The following is an 18,994-nucleotide window of genomic DNA, read 5'->3' on the forward strand; positions in this document are numbered from 1 at the left end:
ATTTAGAAGCACAGAGGACCCCAAGGGGACTGAGGATTAAAAAGTATCCCTCCTTTGAATTTGAGGACCCCATAGACTTAGAGGAATGGAACACTGCATTAACAGAGTTCTCACTAAAACTTATTAACATACTGGTCCGAGTGAAAGAGAAGAAGAGAATAAAGTTAAAGGAAGCAGTGAATAATATTAATGATGATCTCAGACCATTACAAGCAAACCCCAAATATTCAGTACATAAAAACAAAATGGATGATGCATTAAGAAAATGTGACCAGGAACAAGCTTCCCGTAAAGGGAATACATTTAATAGGGATAAGGAGGATTAGGAACAAAACAAGGTTTACAATTGGACAGCTGTTTGTCAACAACAGCGAGCAAATAAAAATATATATGGAAAAACGAAACAACTACAAAAACAGAATGATACCTCCAAAAAAGGACCAAAGTCCATCCTAAAAAAGAAAGATGCTAAGAGAGTTGCATTCAGTGCATCAGAGGGTGAAACTTCGGATTCTGAGGCTAATACCACTGCATCCTCCTTCTCATCTCTTTCATCTCTTTGCTCCTCTTCTCCTTCCACTTCTCCTTCCTCTTCTTCCCCCCTCTTGTGTTTTTTTACAGGAGTCTTCGGGAGAAGACGTGGAAACAATGGTCCTAGTGGTACGCTTCAAGACGGGAAGGACAAAGGAGAAGGAAAAAGACATAGAAGAAGATGGAGAAAAAAGAGGGGGAAAATTGAACAAAAAGAAGAAAGGACAGAATTAATTAATTCCGATCTTGAAATTTCTGATGGACTCAGTGTTTATAACATATCATAATATAATCTTACCAAAGATGAAAGAGCTGTTCTATCTAAGGGATTAGGCTTTGCCCCCACTAATAAGTTTTCTAGCTTCAATACCCTATTGGACATTAATAAATTAATTCGCAAATTAGCCTTAAAACGTTTTTTTTTTTGCTTTAACATATAGGGATCAAGAAAAAGAAGAAAAAAATGAGACAGGTCTTGGTATGGACACTGAGACTGACAGTGAACACACCATTAACACACCGCATCTATCATTTCAAGATGCTTGTGCCATTGTCACTCTCGATGCCCTATATAATCCTGATAATGATCAGGATGTCCCTTTAAATGTACTACATAAACCTAAAAGAGACAGGTCTACTTTTATCCCGTTAATTTCAGGGGCCCTATAATTAACGCCTACCAAAAGGCTGTCCAAGAAGATATTTTGAAGCTTGAACAGAATATTAAGACAGATAGGAATGCTGCTGCCCTTAATCTGAAATATACTGAATGTGCTGCCCTTAAATCGTTACAAGATAACAAGGAAATTGTTATTAGGAATTTGGATAAGGGCGGCAGCATTGTAGTGATGGACAAAGCCTTTTACCTCCAAGAAGCACATAGACAGCTCTCTGATTCCACAGTATATCGTAAACTACCAAGTAATCCTAATTTGGCTTTTAAAAGGGTTATGACAAAGCTAATTGATGATGGTATTACATTTGGCATCTTTACTACTAAAGATTGTGAATCTTTAATCCCTGACTACCCAATAACACCTATATTCCATCATGTCCCCAAGATCCACAAAGACAGGTCCTGTCCACCTGATAGACCTATAGTGGCAGGTATTGGTTCATTATTAGAACCACTTGGGGAATGGACGGATTCAGTTCTCTAACCCATAGCTACAATGCAATTAAGCTACTTAAAGGATACCTCACATCTGTTAGCCATTTTAGATACTATCAGGTGGCAGGAAGATTTTTGTTGGATAACAGCAGATATCACATCGCTCTATACAAGTATACCTCAACATCTTGGCATTAAAGACGTCTATTACTTTTTAGATAAAGATTGTAATCTGGAAGATCTAGTGAGATTATATATAGGAGATGTTCTGCAGTTCTATCTGCAAATCCGGGCAACAGCCATGGGGGCAAAATTTGCCCCGGAGTTTGCAAACATCTTTGTTGCCTGGTAGGAGCTAATGTATGTTTACTCCCCCATTAACACATGGCAGGATCAGATAGTACTCTTCGTCAGATATATAGATGACCTGCTAGTACGTAGTCATAATGATCCAAACTTTTTGCATGAACTGTTACTTTATTTCAGTACCAATGAACAAGGCTTAAGTTTCACAGGTGAAAAAAATAAAAGGGAAATTAATTTTTTGGATCTTACACTATATACAGCTGACAATCATATTATGACTAAGACTTATAGAAAACCAACAGCTGGTAACACCATCTTACATGCCAGCTCCCAACATCCAGGCCATCTAATTAAGGCTATACCCAGAGGTCAGTTTATCAGACTTCGCAGAAATACTAAATCAGATAGTGTATTTGACGCACAGTCATTAGAACTTAAAGATAGGCTTATCAAGAGAGGATATGATCCAGTGTTGCTAGAAAAATGTAGTACATCAGTTAACAATTTAAATTGTAGACTTGAAAGGAAAAACTGCAAGAATGTAGATAACTTTGATGACTCCATTGTATTTACCACAGAGTACACTCAACAAATTACTAGTGTAGTGAAGATACTTAAAAAACATCTATATTTGTTGACTGGTGATTCTGTTTTGAAACCATTTATCAACAAGTGTAAATTTGTTTCTAGGAAACCTAAAACTTTAGCAAGATCATTATCTCCTAGTGTGGTAAAGTTTAAGCATAACTCAAGTAATACATGTTGGTTGTCTAAAAAGGGCAACTTCAAATGAGGAAGTAGGGACTGTACTACTTGTACCAACATAAAAATTGGGGATAGTTTCATATCCACTTATGATAATAATGTAAATCCTATAGATTTTTATGCAAACTGTAAAACCACATTCGTGGTGTATTTACTTACCTGTAATTTATGCAAAAGCCAATACATTGGTAAAACATCACGTAAGATTAGAACCAGGTTTAGTGAACACACCAGGGATGTGAAAAATTATTTTGTAGATTCCGCAGTCGCTAATCATTTTAATTATCATTACTTCAGCCATTGAGCTAACATGTCAATACAAATTATAGATAGAGCAACACTCCCCCAAAGGTTTGAAATAAACAGAAAATCTTAGATAAAAAAAGAACTGTACTGGATCCTAAAATGAAATACTAGAGTTCCAATAGGTATGAATAAGGAATGTGACATAAGTTATTTTATTGATAACTAATTTAATTTGTAAACTTATTGTAATATATTGCCTATTGGCTTCCTGATTTAATTAGGTTCCAGTTATATGTCTCTATCAGCCAGTCTCCTCTTATATTTTCCCAAATTTTTTGATAACCAGTTTTTTTGATAAACGGTGACATATCGATACCTGTATTAGTAGAGGGAGTTTTCCACTTAGAATTTATTGTGTTGTTGAAGTGTATTTCATATTTATTCAAGGTATAACCCTGCTGTAATGTATAAGTATCACTTATGTTTTAAATATTTTTCGGTGTGGGAAGGGTTAACTTACCTGTATATAAGGAATACCTGCTCCTTAACACTTTAGCCTATGATTAAGCGCCACTAGAGGGAGCAAAACGCGTCAGGCTGTATGTCCCTCATTGTCTGTTAGTCATTGTCATTGTCTGCCTTATGTCTAGTGTTTCCAGTTTTTTTTATAATTGGAAGCTGAATAAAGATTTTTTCTTTTATTTTTAACACCCCGAGTAGTGCTTGCTTCTTTTCTACATTTTGGTATGCACATTTAGGGTTGATCTCCCTGGCTACGGCACACCGGTACAGCCTGCCTCCTATTGGATGACCCTTTCTTCCATGTTTGTTCCGGTTCCGTATTAGTGCAGCCGCACACCGTGGCTTTTTCCTGTATAATCTATCTTTATTTTATAAAAAAATGCTTTCTTTTTACTTTATATTATATAAAGTTTATATAATATACATAAAAAGAAAGCATATTTTATATTATAAACTAAACAGTATATATAATGAAAATACACATTTAAGAAATGTTCTTGGGGATTGTCTAGTAATATATGACTTTAAAATAAGGCTAGCATACAAGCATTTTAGCCTGTAACGCAACGTCCATTCCGCACTAAAAAAAATGACGTTTGAGTGCCGGATTTTCCATAGCACTGTATAACAGGTTGTGCGATCCGGCTAAAAAGCTTGTGTTACAGTCTATACTGACACAATTCATACCGCCATCTGAGATCAGTAGTTATGGATTTTGCGAAACAAAAATGTTTAACAAAACTCATAACTAAACTGTTACAAAGTATACTAACACCCATAAACTACCTATTAACCCCTAAACCGCCACTCTTCTGCATTGCAAATACTATAATAAACCTATTAACCCCATATCTGCCGCCCACCCACATTGCGACTATTAAATAAACCTATTACCTCTAATCCGCCATCCCCCGACACCGCCAACACTATATAAACCTATTAACTCCTAAACCGCCATTACCCAACATCGCCAACACTATTAAAAGTTATTAACCCTTAATCTGCCACTCCCCGACATCGTTGACACCTAAACGACCTATTAACCCCTAAACCGCCACCCCCACATTGCCAACACTATAATAAAGTATTAACCCCTAAACCTCCAGCCCCCCACATTGTAACTACTAAACTAAACCTATTAACCCCTAAACCGCTGCCCCTACATCACAAAACACTAAATTAAACTAGTAACCCCTAAATCTAACACCCCCCCTAACTTTAAATTAAAATTACAATATAACTATCTTTAAAAAAATAAAAACTTACCTGTGGGAAAAAAAAATAAGTTTAAATTATAAATTAACCTAACATTACTATTCTAATAAAATAAAAAAATACTACCAATTAAAAACCTAAATTAAAATTTTTTAAAACCTAACACTACGAAAAAATTTAAAAAATCTAAACTTACAAAAAATAATAAAAACTAAATTATGAAAAATAAAAAACTCTAAGATTACAAATAATAAACAAAAGTATCAAAAATAAAAGCTATTACATCTAATTTAATAGCCCTATAAAAATAAAAAAGCCCCCTAACCTACAATAAACTACCAATAGCCCTTAAAAGGGCCTTTTGTAGGGCATTTCCCTAAATTAAACAGCTTAGGGCTGATTTGAACAGCCGATTGGATTTCAGTAGCTCTCATCCTATTGGCTGTTTTGAACAGCCAATAGAATTTCAGAAGCTCTCATCCTATTGGCTGATTTGAATTTGAAGAATCAAATCAGCAAATAGGAATGCAAGGTACACCATTTTGAAATGGCTACCTTGCATTCAACATCAGTGTGACTGTATGAAGAGGACGCTCCGCTCAGGATGTCTTCGCTGTGTAGGGTAGTTCTGCACCGCAGCCGGGATGAAGATAGAAGACGTCCCCGAGATGGATGAAGGTGTCGCCGCCTGGATGAAGACTTCTCGCTGCCTTGATGAAGATGGATGTCCAGACTTCAGGAACCGTGAGTAGATATTATGGGTTAGTGTTAGTTTTTTTGGGGGTGTTTTTTTTTTAGATTAGGACCTTCGGACAATTGTAAAAGAGCTGAATGCCATCTTAAGGGCAGTAAAAGAGCTGAATGCCCTTTTAAGGGCAATGTCCATACAAATTCACCTTTAGGGGCAATGGGTAGCTTAGGATTTTTTAGAGTTAGTTTTTTTTCATTTTGGGGGGTTGGTTGGGTGGGGGGTTTACTTTTAGGGTGGGACTTAGTAATTTTTTTAAGGTAAAAGAGCTGTTTAACTTAGGGCAATGCCCTACAAAAGGCCCTTTTAAGGACTATTGGTAGTTTATTGTAGGTTAGAGGGTGTTTTTATTTTGGGGGGGCTTTTTATTCTTATAAGGCTATTAGATTAGGTGTAATTGTTTTTATTTTTGATAATTTTGTTTATTATTTTGTAAGGTTAGGTTTTTTAATTTTTTTGTAATTTAGTGTTTATTATTTTTTGAAATTTTAGATTTTTTTAATTTTTTCGTCATGTTAGGTTTTTTAAATTTGTAATTCAGATTTTTTAATTGGTAGTTTTTTTAATTTTATTAGAATAGTTATGTTAGGTTAATTTATAGTTTAAACTTAGATTTTTTTTATTTCACAGGTAAGTTTTTATTTATTTTAAGACAGTAATATTGTAATTTTAATTTAAAGTTAGGGGGGTGTTAGGTTTAAGGGTTAATAGTTTACTTTAGTGTTTTGCAATATGGGGGGGGTCGGGTGGTTTAGGGGTTAATAGGTTTAGTTTAGTAGTTACGATGTGGGGGGCTGGAGGTTTAGGGGTTAATAATTTTTATTAGTGTCAGCAATGTCTGGTAGCAGCGGAATAGGGGTTAATAATTTTTATTAGTGTCAGTGATGTCAGGTAGCGGCAGAATAGGGGTTAATAACTTTTATTAGTGTTGGCAATGTCGGGGGGCGGTGGACTAGGGGTTTATGTTAGGTTTAAACGTAACTTTCTTTTCCCCTTAGACATCAATGGGGTTGTGTTACGGCAATCTCAATTCCGCGATCACAGGTGTTAGTTTTTTTTTCTAACACTCTCTCCCCATTGATGTTTATGGGGGAAAGCGTGCACGAGCACGTAAACTCAGCCCTTGACTTTTGTGCTGTATGGAACTTAACGCACCATAATGCACAGCACAAGGAGGCTTTTCAGTAACTCGTAATGGCAGCGCTATGGAGAGTGCAATAATGCACATTTTTCAGTTAGTTTAAATTTGTAATTTAGGTTTTTTAATTGGTAGTTTTTAAAATTTTATTAGAATAGTTATGTTAGGTTAATTTATACCAATAGAAAAATAATTACCCGGGGATCTCTTGTTTTAAATCCAAGGTGCTTTATTATTATTATTATTATTATTATTATTATCATTTATTTGTATAGCGCCGCCAAATTCCGTAGCGCTGGGTACAATGATAGGGGTATACAATGAAAAAGATTTGTGATACAATACAAAACATAACAAGACTATCACAGGAGGAAGAGGGCCCTGCTCCGGAGAGCTCACAGTCTATAGGTTTAGGATGCAGAGACATAAGGTTGGGGTAGCTTGTTACATCGGTTGTATTTGCAGCAGTGAGTCAGGCAGTTCATGTACATGTATTAGCTTGGTTCGGATGCGGGATGTAGGAGAGATGGTAAGCCTCTCTGAATAGGTGGGTTTTCAAGGATCTTCTGAAGCTATACAAGGTTGGAAACAGTCTGATGGAGCGGGGTAGAGAGTTCCAGAGGACAGGAGCAGCACGTGCGAAGTCTTGGAGGCGGGAGTGGGATGTAGAGATAACAGGAGTGTAGAGACGTAGGTCAGAGGTTGATCGAAGAGGACGGGATGGGGAGTATTTCACAATGAGAGAGGAGATATAGTTGGGAGTTAGACTGTTGAGTGCTTTGTAGGTTAGGGCTAATACTTTAAATTGTATTCTGGAGTGTATGGGGAGCCAGTGTAGAGACTGGCAGAGCGGAGCAGCTGATGTAGATCGTCGGCTTAGGTGGATGAGTCTAGCAGAAGCATTCATAATAGATTGGAGGGAGGAGGGGCGGTGTTTTGGAAGGCCATTTAAGAGTAGATTGCAATAATCAATGTGTGACAGGATGAGGGAATGAATAAGTATTTTTGTAGTATTTTGAGTAAGGAAGGGACGAATTCTGAAAATGTTGCGTAGGTGTGACCGGCAGGATTTGGTAAGCATTTGTATATGTGGGTTGAATGTGAGTTCTGAGTCTAGTGTGACCCCAAGGCAGCGGACCTGGGGTGAGGTGTTGAGAATAGAGTCTCCAACCATCAGAGAAATGTCAGGTGTCGGATGTCTCGAAGAGGGGGGAATAAGAAGCAGCTCAGTTTTGGACAGATTGAGTTGGAGGTAGTATGAAGACTTCCAAGAGAAAATTGCAGAGAGGCAGTCAGAAATCTGGTTGAGTAAAGAGGGAGAGATATCAGGAGAGGAAAGATAGATTTGGGTATCATCAGCATATAGGTGGTACTGGAATCCAAAGGAGGCTATAAGTTTTCCAAGGCAGGATGTATAAAGAGAGAAAAGCAAGGGACCTAAGACAGAGTCTTGCGGTACTCCAACTGAGAGGCATAGGATCACAAGATATGTTGTTAAAGGAAACTGAAAACAAGCGGTTTGAAAGATATGATGCAAACCAGGAGAGGGCTGTGTCTCGGATGCCAAATGAATGTAGTATTTTTAGGAGGAGAGGATGGTCAACTGTGTCAAAAGCTGCGGACAGGTCAAGAAGAATTAGTAATTAGTAATGGCCTTTTGCTTTGGCTGATAACAGGTCATTTGTTACTTTAGCAAGAGCGGTTTCTGTTGAGTGTTTAGGGCGGAAATCAGATTGTAGTGGATCAAGTAAGGAGTTAGTTGTGAGAAATTGAGTTAGTCGATTATAGACTAGTCGTTCCAATAATTTTGAAGCAAAGGGAAGTAAGGAGACCGGTCGATAGTTAGAAGGCGTGGAGGCGTCAAGCGAGGGCTTTTTTAGGATTGGTATGATTGATGCATGCTTGAATGTGTCAGGAAATGTGCCAGCAGTGAGGGATTGGTTAAAGAGATGAGTTAGGGTAGGGGTTAGTGAAGCAGAGAGAGGGGGAATAAGTTGTGAAGGAATAGGGTCAAGTGGGCAGGTTGTGAGATGAGCCGAGGATAGGAGTGCAGAGACTTCTTCCTCTGTTACAGGAGGGAAATAGCATAGATTTTTGTTAATAGAAGGGGTGGGTAGGATTGCTGGGTTTGCGGGTTGCGAGGTGCAGATCTCTTTTCTAATGGTGTCAATTTTATTTTTGAAGTGATCAGCAATAATTTGAGCAGTGAGGTTGGTAGTGGGCGGGGGAGCAGGTGGACGTAGAAGGGAGTTAAAGGTTGAGAACAGTTTTCTGGGGTTGGATGCATGAGATGACACAAGGGAGGAGAAATAGGCTTGTTTTGCCAGGCTGAACGCAGAGTTGTAGGACTTAAGGGTGAATTTATAATGTTGGAAATCAGCAAAGGTGCGTGATTTCCTCCACTGCCGTTCAGCGGCCCGTGAGCATCACTGAAGATATCTGGTCTGTTTAGTGTGCCATGGTTGCCGTCAAGTGATTGATGTACGTCGAAGAGTGGAGGGTGCAGGTTTGTCAAGTGTTGATTTTAGTGCCGAATTATACTGTAGAGTCCCGAGGGTTGGACAAGAGAGGGATGAAATGTCAGAGAGCAGAGGACTCAGTTGAGTGGAAAAGTCTGTGAGATCCAAGTCATTTAAGTTCCTGTGAGGTAGCAGTTTTTTGGGGCTTGCAAAGATGTAGCAGGTAGAGTGAGAGAGAAAGTTAATAGATGGTGGTCAGAGAGAGGAAAGGGAAAGTTAAGTGAGTTGGAAACAGCACAGAGATTTGTGAAGACCAGGTCTATGGAGTTGCCTTCACAGTGTGTTGGAGATGTTGTCCACTGGGACAGGCCTAAAGAGGTGGTAAGGGATAGAAGTTAAGAGGCAGCAGGTATGTTAGGCTTATCAAGGGGTATGTTGAAGTCCCCTAAGATGAGAGAGGGGACATTAGAAGAGAGAAAATGTGGAAGCCAGGCTTCAAAGTGATCCAGAAATTGTGATGCTGGGCCAGGGGGCCGATAGATAACTGCAACACGAAGAGCTATAGGGGAGAAGAGGAGGATAGCGTGAACTTCAAAAGATGAGAAGGAAAGAGAGGGGGGTGAAGGAATGCAGTGAAAGGTACTGTGAGGAGGCAGGAGAATTCCTGCTCCTCCTCCTTGTTTGTCTCCAGGCCTGGGAGTGTGACTGAAGTGCAGGCCGCCATAGGACAGAGAGGCTACAGCAGTTGTGTTAGAGGAGGAAAGCCAAGTTTCAGTGAGGGCTAACAGGTTAAGTGAACATGAAATAAATAGGTCGTGAATAGATGTAAGCTTATTGCATACCGAGCGTGCATTCCAAAGGGCACACGAGAATTGGGGTGTACTAATAGAGGTGCAGTTAATGAGGTTTAGAGGGTTACGTGTGCAAGGTGTATGAGGTGTCATTTGGGGTAGTGATCTGAGGGAAGCAGAGGGTGGACCTGGGTTAGGCGAGACATCCCCAGCTGCAAGAAGAAGAAAGATGGTGAGTGAAAGGAGATGAGAATGTGTCTTATGTGAGTGTTTATGTTTAGGATCAGTAAAGCATGGCTGGCTAAGGGATGTGAGATAGGAATAAAGTTCATGTGTGTTGTAGAGGGGGGAAGGTAGAAGGGAAGGAGAAATATGAATGTTCTGTTTGTGAATGGAAGAGTTGTAACTTTAAAGAGAAGGGAGGAAAATGTTAAAGCAGACATTAGAAAGTGTAGCATGTTTGCATTTAATTGTTGGAATTTAAAAGTACTTATTTCTGTTGTCCACTCCTTTGTCTAACTCCGTTGTTATAACTCTCTCTACACTTATGAACTAGCACACTTAGGGAACTACACACAGTGCTGCTATGATCTAACAAGCTAAGCTTGATGTAACAAGCTGGGGATGTTCAATTTAAAGGTAATAACAGTCACATGATCCTAATTAGCATAGGTCATAAATTAGAGCTGGATCAAACAGGGCCTAGACAAACATTGCAAATGGCACCTTTCTTATCAAAATGGAAGACACAGAAAAGAAAGCTTTTTTTTTTAAGGTAATACAGACATACCAGAGAGATATAAAGTTTGGTGGGTGAAATATGCAGTTCTAATATGTGTTTATTGAAACAATTCTTTAAAATTCTTTGCAGCAACAAGAAAAGCGATCAATCCGTGTGCTCAATCGTCAAACACACATTATGTTCCACTGAGGTAGCGTCAAGGGGTCAGCTGACGCGTTTCGGGCTGTAACCATAGTCAAAACTGTATGACCCCCCTCACACACCTCCGTGCTTTAAAAACAGCAAGTTACATTTCATTGGTTAAATGAAACATGACGCTACTCACTTTCTATTGGTTATACATTTCAATACATTCAGTTGAACATTAACACTTTGTAAATGTATTATATTCGCTCATTTTGCATATTAATACTTCATACTATTCTTAGAAGTGCTGCTGCTGACCTTATTTACCCACTTTTTTCCTTTTTCAACTTTCGCCGCTATGTTCACTATTCTAAACAACATAACTGAACACTGTATTATTTTATTTCCTAACAGTTATATTTCACAGTATATTAAATTATCCTACTTATTTCCAATTTATACCATATCATTTTGCATAAAATAGCGAAAGGGCTGTGACTATGTTATTCATTTGGTGTTTGTTAAATTTGCCCCCTCTTACGCCAACCTCTTTATGGGTTGGTGGGAGCTGTTCCACATCTTTGGAGATAGTGGCTGCCAACAGAGTAGAATTAAATTCTATAGAAGATTTATAGATAATCTGATAATAATTTGGGATGGAGACAAGGAATCTGCAGAGAAATTCATAGAGAAATTAAACAATAATAGTGTAGGCATCAGCTTCACTTATCATTTTGACAACGAAAGCACTGAGTACCTGGACATCAAAATAAGAGGATCTGAAAATGAAGGAATATTAAGCACTATTTTCAGAAAACCGATATCTGGAAATACAGTGCTTCATGCAAAAAGTTGCCATCCAAAGGGCATCTTTAAGGCAATTACTAAGGGCCAATTTACAAGGCTAAGACGAAATTGCACAAAAAAGGATGAATATAATAAACAAGCCAGGGACCTAGAAAAGAGATTAAAGGAGAGAGGGTACAGTGTACCAATAGTAACACAAACGTGAATAGGATGGTAGGGGAAATTGACAGGGAAAGCTTGCTAACAACTAAACAAAGAAAGATGGATAGGAGAGAACCTGACAAAGGTATATATTTTGTCACAGACTACAGTGACCAATATCACACAGTTTGCAATATAATAAGGAATAACCTTTCTATTCTAAGTGCAGACGATCTTCTAATGAATGTGGCAAAAAGAGGATGTCAATTTTCCTATAGGAAGGCCAAAACGATAGGTAATATCGTAGCTCCAACTAAGTTACAGGAAAACAAAGTGACCACAAGCTCTTGGCTAAGCTGTGTAGGGGTATATCCATGCAGCAATCATACATGTACAGCATGTGATTATTTGAACCCAGGCGATGAGTTTAAGAGTGAAGCCACTGGGAGAACGTTTAATCACCGTGAATGTCTAAACTGTAGAGCTGTGAATTGCATATACTTGCTAACATGCCAATCTTGCAATGTACAGTACACAGGTTTAACAACAAGGGAGGTAAGAAGTAGGATACGTGAACATACCACGAATATAAAAGCAGGAACAATGACTACACCTCTAATAGAACATTTTACCAGGAAACACAATAAAAGTCCAAACACCTTGAGATGGACTATAATACAGAAAGTGAGGGTACCAGCTAGAGGAGGAGACTTAAATTATATCTTAAGTAAACAAGAAGTCTTCTGGATGATAAAATTGCAGACCAGAATTCCTAAACCTGGAGTCAGATGTCATTAATTTTTGGCAGTAAATGACCCAGGGAAGACATTAATCTTGGGTAAAAATTGACCAAAGCCATTATGATAGTACAAACGTAGTGAAATTTGTTGCTTAAAAAACAGTGAAACAAGTAAATTGTTTATTAAGTTCAGGAGAATATTTGCAATAACAGGATCACCAAGTGTAATCTTATGTAAGGTAAAGATAGACAATTCATAAGAACAAAACAACATGAGAAACATATAAAGGACGTGTTAAGGAAAGAAATAAGTCCAAAATAAGTCCAAATAATCAAATAATAATGTAAGCTCCAGAATTAAACAGAGTGTCATCAAGCAACTAATAAATATACATTTAACAAAATAAAATGGTAACTACTAGCGCAGGGTGTTATGTCCCAAAATAATTATATTATTATCTTTAACAAACACCAAATGAATAACATAGTCACAGCCCTTTCGCTATTTTATGCAAAATGATATGGTATAAATTGGAAATAAGTAGGATAATTTAATATACTGTGAAATATAACTGTTAGGAAATAAAATAATGCAGTGTTCAGTTATGTTGTTTAGAATAGTGAACATAGCGGCGAAAGTTGAAAAAGGAAAAAAGTGGGTAAATAAGGTCAGCAGCAGCACTTCTAAGAAAAGTATGAAGTATTAATATGCAAAATGAGCGAATATAATACATTTACAAAGTGTTAATGTTCAACTGAATGTATTGAAATGTATAACCAATAGAAAGTGAGTAGCGTCATGTTTCATTTAACCAATGAAATGTAACTCGCTGTTTTTAAAGCACGGAGGTGTGTGAGGGGGTCATACAGCTTTGACTACGGCTATAGGCCGAAACGCGTCAGCTGACCCCTTGACGCTACCTCAGTGGAACATAATGTGTGTTTGACGATTGAGCACACGGATTGATCGCTTTTCTTGTTGCTGCAAAGAATTTTAAAGAATTGTTTCAATAAAGCACCTTGGATTTTAAACAAGAGCTCCCCGGGTAATTCTTTTTCTATTGGAATACTACTTTGTACCTACTATCCGGGTAGAGCTCTATCTGTGTATGGCATACACCTGGGTCCGTACAGCACACAGCACTCAAGAGTTTGACAGGAGCCAGGTCGGTGTCTCTGAAGAGGAGAGGTAGTGAGAGATTTACATGTATAATTTATATCTCCGATTGCGGACATAAGTATTAAAGTGCACTCTGAAAATAACCCCTCTCTATGGACCGGAGCTGGTCGGTCACACTTACAAACATAGTGAGAGCTAAGTGTGCATAGCAGTCTGACCGTTACTGACCTGCCTACCGAGTAAACCTTTTGTTTTGAAAAATGAGGACTGCAAAGTGGGAATAAGTATTAACGGAACCCTTTAAACAAACTTCTTGTACCTAGTGCATGTCTTTTTATGTATATTTCTGAACACAAGTCTGACTGTTAAGAGGGAGGGTTAACTTTCTACTTAGGTTAATTTATAGTTTAAACTTAGATTTTTTTTATTTCACAGGTAAGTTTTTATTTATTTTAAGATAAGTAATATTGTAATTTTAATTTAAAGTTAGGGGGGGTTAAGTTTAGGGGTTAATAGTTTTCTTTAGTGTTTTGCAATGTGGGGGGGTGTTTTAGGGGTTAATAGGTTTATTTTAGTAGTTACGATGTGGGGGGCTGGAGGTTTAGGGGTTAATCATTTTTAATAGTTTCAGCAATGTCTGGTGGCAGAAGAATAGGGGTTAATAATTTGTATTAGTATTGGTGATGTCGGGTAGCGGCGTAATAGGGGTTAATAACTTTTATTAGTGTTGGCGATGTCGGGGGGCGGCGGACTAGGGGCTTATGTTTGGTTTAAACGTAACTTTATTTTCCCCATAGACATCAATGGGGTTGTATTACGGCAATTTCAAATCCGCAATCGCAGGTGTTAGTTTTTTTTCTAACACTCTCTCCCCATTGATGTCTATGGGGAAAGCGTGCAGGAGCACGTAAACTCTGCCCCTTGGCTTTTGTGCTGTATGGAACTTAACACACCATAATGCACAGCACAAGGAGGCTTTTCAGTAACTCGTAATGGCAGCGCTATGGAGAGTGCAATAATTCATTTTTTTTGGTTAGTTTCACACCCTGTTTAGCGAAAAACTCGTAATCTAGGTGAATTAGTTCAATTACAAATTGTTTGGAAACAATAGTTTGAAAACCATATATGGTGATAAACAATAGTGCATTGAATGATTAACTATTTACATCTTAACAATTGTTCACTGCCAGATATGGTGAATATTAAGTTTCAATCCATGTAAAGTATTAAACAAATGTTAATAGTAAATTGCATTAACCATTGCTTAAAAGCAAATATGTTAATCCACAGATTCGTTAACATATATCTTATTAAACAATTGTTAATATGTAATAATTCAATTAAACTTACAACCTTTGTTTACAGCCATATATGGGGGATTTTTTCAATTTTAACAATTTATTTAATTGAACATTCATTAAAGAACAAATAATTATCATTACTTGTGTACCAAACTTTTTTTAACTCATAATTCACCAGGTAATCACAACAATATATCTTAAACATTTATAAAAGAAAAAAGGCCTTTAACCAAAGGCAGAAAAGTGTTAGGAGTATAATTTTTTTTTTAAAAGTATGTGTAACATATGTAAAGAAATTTTAAAAACATATGTAAAAAATCAGCACAGGAATCATGTCAAATGTTTTTTATTAATGCATGTAGATAAAGACTATGATGAAACCAAAAGATTGTCAAGTTTTTAATTAAGACATTTAAATAAGATGACAACATAAGTTTCATGTCAAATCTTTTCAGAACATATTTAAATAAAGAACATGACGATTTATGTAAAATGTTTATATTCAGATGATGTTTTCTTTCAAAATGAATATCTGAGATATGAATATTATTAAGGAGAAATCATGGTCAATAAATTTAAAAAAGTTAACATTTTAACATAATTGCAAAAAATGTATCCTGATAATATAGTACTTCAACTCAACATATGGAAATCTAAAGTACAATGTCTCTTTAATAGTAATGACTGCAAGTCAATTGCAATTTGTCTGAAAGGTCAAGAGTCTGCTTTAAAAAGTCAATCATGAAAAAAAAAAATATTTTGCACACGACCACCACATATATAATTATAGTAGTACATATATTACACAGTGAATGTAGGCAGGATTCCAAGGATCTCCAGCACCACTAGTCTCCAGCATGAAAACCAAAATTAAATAACACCTTATATTTGTCAATAGATTTTGAATCAAAACAATTTATGTACATGTCCCCACCACCACTTTATATCACATCTACAATCACAGGTCAAAAGATTGCGCAGTACTGAAGCTTTCATAGTGTGCTAAAACAAAGAGGATGGGCAGTTAGCTCATCCAAGAATTTCTTCCCCCTGTTGAGGGAATTATTTTAGCACACTGCTTTAGACATTTTCCCGCCTTTTAGCCCTATGTATTTGTATGATAGCAATACAAGAATAACTCCTATTGGCTTAGTGCAAATTAAATTTATTTTACTCCTGTCGACTTATGAAGAATATTTTTACTTGTCTTGGCCTAGCGAACAAAGAGAATTCTATTACTTGTGATGGCTTAGCACAAATGAAGAATTATTTTATGCCTGTTGGGTTAAACGCACCTAAGTAATTAAATATTATTATTTATTATATTTTTTAGAATCTCTATAATAATTATTTATCTTAATTAATAATATTTGTCAATATTTCAGATATAATAAATACATAATGCACCCTAATAAAACTACTTTCATATTAATAAAATGTAATTAAATATTATAATGATTTATTACACATTATAAGAACCTCTATAAATAATTTTTAATTATTAATAATACTTTTCAATATTTTATATAAATACATAATGCACCCTAATATAACTTTTGTTGCGTTTAGCACACCTGCAACTTACATAGCTCAATAGAAATAACTTAGGTGCATTAAACCCAACAGGATTCATGTGCGCTGAGCGGACACGACTAAAATAATTCTTCATGTACACTAAACCTGGCATGAGTTCTATTAAGGTGCATTATGTATTTTTTCTATATAAAATATTCAAAAATAGTATTAATAAAAATATATAATTATTATAGTTTCTTATAAAATTATAATAAATATTATAATATTTAATTATATTTTATAATAATTATAAGAATTATTAATAATTAAAAGTTTTTTTTGATAATTTTATATGAAATAAATACATTATGCACCTTAATATAACTCTTGTCATAAATAGCTGTCAACCAACAAAGAACGTATGCCAAAAATCAACAATGATATAAACAGTTGCCAAAATATGACATGCCAGCTTAGCAAAATGACACGAGTAAACAACCATTACGTCAAAAGTTTGAATTTTTTCAGGCATAAAATATTTCAGCTGCAACAGCTGTTTAACCACGAAATCACTGAACCCAAAGTGTGACATACTTTTGCACACTCTTTATGATGCTGTTTATGATTATAAATGTCTGTTTCTCTTTTGTTTAGGTCAAAACCATGATGTTAACGGACATTAAACTTAAAATATAATTCTTCATACAATGTTGAATTATAAATAGTAAACAAACATTATTATTTTGTTTGTATTCCCTGAAATTAAATTTTTTAGTAGGACTTGGAATACAGCTCATTACTTTTAGTTAGATTCCTTACTGAGTTCTTTTCAGCACATAAAGGAGTCTCTAATGAATAACAAATGATATGACAGTGATAAAGTAGCCAGAGAACAATAATTTTTTTCACCAATTGAATGCAAATAGGATCATATACCTAGAGACTTCCAACTCCACTAAATGATAAAATGTATTTGGATGCCTGAAAATCACACATATATGAGCTTGTTGGCTATACCATTTCAAAACCATGGGCATTAATATGGAATTTTCCACCCCCCTTTGAGGTTCTAAAAGCACTTTTGGGAAGGCTTTCCATAAGATTTTGGAGCATGTCTGTGGGAATTTTCCCCATTCAGACAAAAGAGTATTTGTGAGGTCATGCACACATTTTGGATGAGAAAGTCTGGTTTAATATAAGCATTTCAATTAATCCCAAAGATGTTCAATTGGGTTCGAGGTCAGGTCTCTGTACAGGCCACTTCAGTTCCTCAACAGCAAACATATCATAACATGTCTTCAATTACCTCATTTTGTGCACAGGGGCACAGTTATGCTGGAAGAGGAAAGGACCTTCCCAAAACTGGTGCCAAAAATTTGGAAGCACCCAATTGTCTATGATGTCTTTATATCTTGTAGCATTAAGATGTCCCTTCACTAGATAGAAGGGGCCTAGCTCAAACCCTGAAAAACAGCCCCAGACCATTATCCTTCCTCCACAAGGGTTGGTAGCCTTCTCCTGGCACCCACCATACCCACATTCTTCCACCAGACTGCCAAATAGTGAAGTGTAATTCATGATTCCAGAGAACACGTTCCATTAGGTCAGAGTCCAGTGGCAGCAAGCTTTACACTACTCCAGCTGACGCTTGGCATTGCACATGTTGATGTGATTCTATTGTGAAGCTGTACAGCCATGGAAATCAATTTTTATAATGCTCCGTTGCACACTTCTTATGCTGATGTTTCTTCGAGAGGCAGTTTGGAACTCTGCAGTAAGTAATGCAACATAAGATAGGCGATTTTTACGTGCTAAGTGCTTCAAAACTCTGCAGCCCCACTCTGTGAGTTTCATGGCTAGGCAGCTGTTGCTGCTAGACATTTCCACTTCACAATAATAGAGCACACACACTTTTGGCCATATAGATTACAAGTGGAGCGGTAATTACTGCTCCTGCTCTCACCGTAACTCCGCTCAACTTCGGCTCTTGAAAAAAAAAAAGAAAGTTACAATTACAGAATAAAACAAACAAATTACCAAAAGTAAAAAAACAGTTATGCCTATTCTAAAACCTCACTTAAAAAAACCCACCCCAAATTAAAAAAAACTTTACTAACACTAAACTATAGCAACAGCCCTTCAAAGAGATTTTTGTAGGGTATTGCCCTAAAGTTGACTTAGCTCTTTTTCATAAAAAAACCCAAACCATTCTACAAGTAAACCCCCCCCAAGAAAAAGGCTATCTAAAAAAAAAACTACTCTAAATATTTAATTGAAAAGGGCATTTAGCTGGGCATTGCCCTTAGAAGGGCATTTAGCTCTTTTTCAGCACAAACAAATAAAAAACAAACTAAAAAAACCCTGATCTAAAAAAAAAAACATCCAAAAATCCTAACACTAAACCTCAAAGATGGTACTGACTAAAGTTGAATCAGGGAGGCGGTGCACTATCTTCATCCCGGTGGCGCTCCATTTTCATCCCGGCTGTGGTCCATCTTCATCCCAGCGGCAATCTTCCATCTTCATCCCTGAGGGAGACTAAATGCACACAGAGAGAAGCACACTCACAGGAACGAACAACCGTCTCAATACTATGGTAAGCCTGTTCTATGGCAATTTACCACATGGGTGCAGCTTCTTTTAGCCCAGTAATGCTTTTCACAGAGTAGAA

This window comes from Bombina bombina, chromosome 1 (assembly GCF_027579735.1).
Source record: "Bombina bombina isolate aBomBom1 chromosome 1, aBomBom1.pri, whole genome shotgun sequence".
NCBI lineage: Eukaryota > Metazoa > Chordata > Amphibia > Anura > Bombinatoridae > Bombina > Bombina bombina.